This window comes from Juglans microcarpa x Juglans regia, chromosome 8D, assembly GCF_004785595.1.
Source record: "Juglans microcarpa x Juglans regia isolate MS1-56 chromosome 8D, Jm3101_v1.0, whole genome shotgun sequence".
Lineage (NCBI taxonomy): Eukaryota > Viridiplantae > Streptophyta > Magnoliopsida > Fagales > Juglandaceae > Juglans > Juglans microcarpa x Juglans regia.
The window spans coordinates 8,922,895-8,927,332 of record NC_054608.1 but is presented as its reverse complement, the minus strand read 5'-3'; the positions used below and the strand labels follow the sequence as shown (position 1 = coordinate 8,927,332).

The following is a 4,438-nucleotide window of genomic DNA, read 5'->3' as shown; positions in this document are numbered from 1 at the left end:
TATATTTATAGTATAATATATAGACTAAATTGACTAATAATAGTTTAGTATATGAGTATATGTAAATATCATACTATTACAAATTTACAATATTACTAATTTACTACCATGTAACACTAAATTACTAATGTATAAATATAATAGCATGTAATACTAATGTATATATAATATACTATAAACACTAAGATGCATAATAACATCAACATGTAATACTAATGGATAAACACTAATCTATAAATTTATAATAACATATAATACTAATGTATAAACTATAATAACTAAAGTATTATTCATATAAATTTTATATAACAATATCTTGTATTAATTATATTTTTTGACCTAATAAATTCTCAATATATTCCTTTTGATAAATATATTAGTAATACTATATTAGTAATACTAATACACACTATACACTAGTATAATAATTAGATTTATGGCCTAATACTAATACTATTAGTAATCCACTTTAAGTCTATATATAAATTACTATATAAATCACTATAGTATTAATTACTAATACTATATTACTATATGATACTATTAACTATAGTGAATCAGTGATACACTAGTATTAGACTACTAGTATACTAATACTATCAGTGATATAGTTAGTATAATATTTATACTAATACTATTATATAGTTATACTAAATTAAAATCACTATAGCAAATACTAATATATAGTTATGCTAATCACTATAACTAATACTAATACTAATATAGACTATAGTTATAACTTATAGTATTATACCTATACTAAATCACTATAACTTATACTAATATATTATATTAAATTTATATAGCTATACTAAATCACTATAACTTATACTAATATAGTTATACTAAATCACTAGAACTAATACTAATATAGTTATACTAATCACTATAACTATATATAGTATTAATATCACTATTAGTATAATATATAGTATTAATATATATTACTTGTTTTATTTAGTTGTATTTTTTGTTATAATCAAAAGTTTAATAAGTTTAGATTGTAATTTTGAGAAAATTGAAATTTGAAAGCCCACAATTTTTTTTTTTTTTTAAAAAGTGGGTCAAATATGAAGTTAGAAAAGACAAAAAAAAAAAAAAAAGTCCAAAAATCTGACTCCGCTCTGAGGAGTCGGAGTCGGAGTCGAAGCGGATTCGGCATAGTTCGGAGTCAGAGTCGGAGGTCGGATTCGACCTCCGACACAGTCGGAGTCGTAGTCAGAGGATGGGCCCTCTGACTCCGAAAGGGTCGGTGCTTAGCCCTACTCATTTCATGGTCTTCAAAGAAACAACCAATAATAGCCAGATTTTCAATAGAAGCAGAATTCGAAGCAGTGGCCAATGCCACTGCTGAAGTCATCTGGATTCAACATTTATGTAGAGACCTTGGGGTTCATCTCACAGAGGCACCAACACTCTATTGTGACAATATAGGAGCAACCTACCTCTGCTCAAATCCTTTCTTTCATGCACGCACAAAACATGTGGAAATCGACTTCCATTTTGTGTGTAGCAGAGTTCTCAACAAGTCTTTATTAGTGGCTTTTATCTCAAGGAAGGACCAGTTGGCTGATGTGCTTACAAAACCTTTGTCTGCTACACGGTTCCAGCACCTCTGTTCAAGTCTTCGCTTGCGCTATCTACCGCTTGACTTGAGGGGGCCTGTTAAGGCATTACATGCAAATCATGCAGGCCATGCAATGTCTTCCACAGCAAACTCACCCACTCACAGTACAGGTGCAAAGCAACCACCAAAGCACTACATGCAGGACCACTCAACACAGGACCACCTCACGTAGAATCACTCAAGGACCTCACCTGCATTGCCTGCGCCCAGACTCACCTCCACTAACCATCTGTTATAGTGCGATCAAGAGCACACACACACATACTGCCATTTTGTAATTTTGTGACAGAGGAATATTCCTCTTACATGTAACCTCTATATATTGAGGCTCTGCCTTTGTACATGAAGTAGTGAAGAAATATAATACAGAAGGAAAATTTCTTCAACAATCCCAGTGTCACGACTTCCATCAAATCACACGTGGGGGTCAAGGGTGCCACATGTAGTGGTGGAAATGGGTTGTTCATAATTCGGTGCCATAATTGTGCATGTGTAAAAGTCTCAAGTTTTGGGTGTTGAATGATCTGTGTGGTACCTCATGTGTTGTTTTCTGTTAGATGAATAATTTGACATGACATATGACCTAATTTTGCAAATAAGTTGATGAACCTTCATCATGTTGGAGGTAGAGAAGAGCTTGGTTTTGCTAGGCAATATCAAAGGAATCGGCAAAGATTGAAATAAAGCTTGCATGAAACTACTTTATGGTGCATTTGTACATCGTTAAAGAACTGAAAACGACACCATTTTCTTTTTTGCCCAAAACAAATTTGTTTTCCCCGTTTTAGACTTCCATTCCTTTGTCTTCGCCACAGGCATGATTTCCCCACAGAATGAGTAGAACACAGCCTACATTTAGTTTCCATACAAGAGGAACCATCCCTAGCGCTTTCCACTATTAGTAACCTTCTTTCCCTTATATTCACTGCTGGAAGGAGACTCTATTGTTATCGGCAAAACTGTTCATTGTTTTGTTCTTTCTTTTTCTGGATTTGTTTAATTTGTTGCTATTGTGGTAGTGACGGTGGTTGGAAATGCTAGAGAAGGCAGTGAATTCGCTATCTTTGAATCCATTGATACTAAGGTCGAATCCCTTGCTTCATTGGCATTTTGGGGTGCTGACAACCTTGGTTTTTGTTGGGATGGTCGTCGTTTGCAGCATAGATGGGTGCACCATAAAGAGCTTTCTTGAAGCTTGGAGGCTTAGGCAAGATTACAAAACCGTGAAGTTCAGCACTTGCCTAGCCGATCTACACTTTTTCTCCTATTTCTTCTTTTTATTTTTTGTTTGTTTGATGTTTTGTTCTTTTTTTTTTTTTTTAATATATCAGCTGACGTAGCATAAAGCCACATCAGCAAATTTCCCAGCGGTTCCCTACCGTCGGTTGTATCTAGAAGAACTATATTAATTAATACTTGTTATTTCCATTGGGATATAAGATAGATCAAGACTACGAGGAAGGGCCTAGAACGTGCATACAAGGACTGGAAAGAAAGCTAGTGTACATCTCTAAGACACATACAATATTATTAATTTGGCTTAAATATTGCCGTAGGACAGCTTGCTTCTTCTTGGTTCAGCATCGTACTTTATGAACCTGAAGTTGCAACTATATATGTTATATATATAGATAAGCACATACATTATTTTAGTTCATGATACCAGAAGAGCTTTATTAAAGCAACGTCATACTTGGTTTTCTACTTAATGGTGTATCCAATTTTCGCTCCATATTCAACCAGAGCCTTCAGCTCCTTATCGTCAATGAGTCCATCTCCATTGGCATCGGCATGGTGCAACCCACGTTTGGCTCGAAAGCCTGGCCCTATAGAGTCGAGGGCTGCAAATGCATTCCTTATCTCTTCCCTGTTGAGGATACCATCACGATTGGCGTCATATCGCTTGAAAATTCCCTTGATCTGATCCTCAGTAAGACCAGTACCAGAGGACTTTGGTATAAGACATCGAAACATGGCATCAAAAGGGCGGGGCCGGACTTCTTTGCATCTATGGTGAGGTACTAGCAAGGCTTTTAAGACTCTTTTGTGGTCTGGTTTTTGAGCATTCATCCACCCTAGGGTTTATATAGTGACCTTGTGTCCCTTCCCATTCACATACATGCAATTTATTCCAACTTATCTTGATTCTTTATGGCCGGTGTGATACCCTGTATTTACGTGTATTTTGACTAAGTAAATTATTACATTTATTAAGATTATGAGTTCTCTTGTTTTAAAATTTAGATGATTTACGTGATATTATTTTAAGATTTTTTAATTGTTAATTCAATGTGTTTTCTTGTTATTAATAATTGTTCATTATTTAAATTGCTCTTTATTTTAAATTAATTGATTGTTGGATTAAATTAATTTATTTTCATTGTACCATTACGTTTAAATTATTTTAATTGATTTGCTGTTTTAAAATCATTTCGTTGGATCATTTTCTGTGACCCAAGATGTGAGGATTAAACCTCATTTCTTTCCCTTCATTTTTTCTTTTCCTATTTTTCTTTCTTCTCCTTTTCTTTTCTCCCATTTCTCCCCCTGCTTCCTGCGCACGCACGTCCCTCTCTCCCTTTTCTCGTGCGTCGTTCACCAGCTCGCCGCCTTGCCACTATCCAATGTCACCGCCCACCACCACAGCTTCCCCTCCCGCCGGTCATCATCCCCCACCAAGCTCAACCCTTATCTCGCCGGCTTTCCTTGCGCCTGCGCGCCACCGTCGCGCCACCTCCGGCCACCATATCTTCACCACTTCATCATCGACCTCCTAGCAACCCAATGCACCCATCCTTGGCCCCGATCTAC

At 35.7% G+C, this 4,438-nt stretch overlaps 1 long non-coding RNA gene across 1 annotated transcript; it reads right to left on the bottom strand.

Moving 5' to 3' along the window:
- Positions 1 to 3,032: 3,032 nt before the first annotated feature.
- On the bottom strand, positions 3,033 to 3,721 carry LOC121241937. Its single transcript, XR_005935846.1, has 2 exons — positions 3,321 to 3,721; positions 3,033 to 3,225 (listed from the first exon to the last, which is right to left on the bottom strand). It is a non-coding gene; the product is annotated as an uncharacterized LOC121241937 (long non-coding RNA).
- Between the last annotated feature and the right edge of the window lie 717 nt (positions 3,722 to 4,438).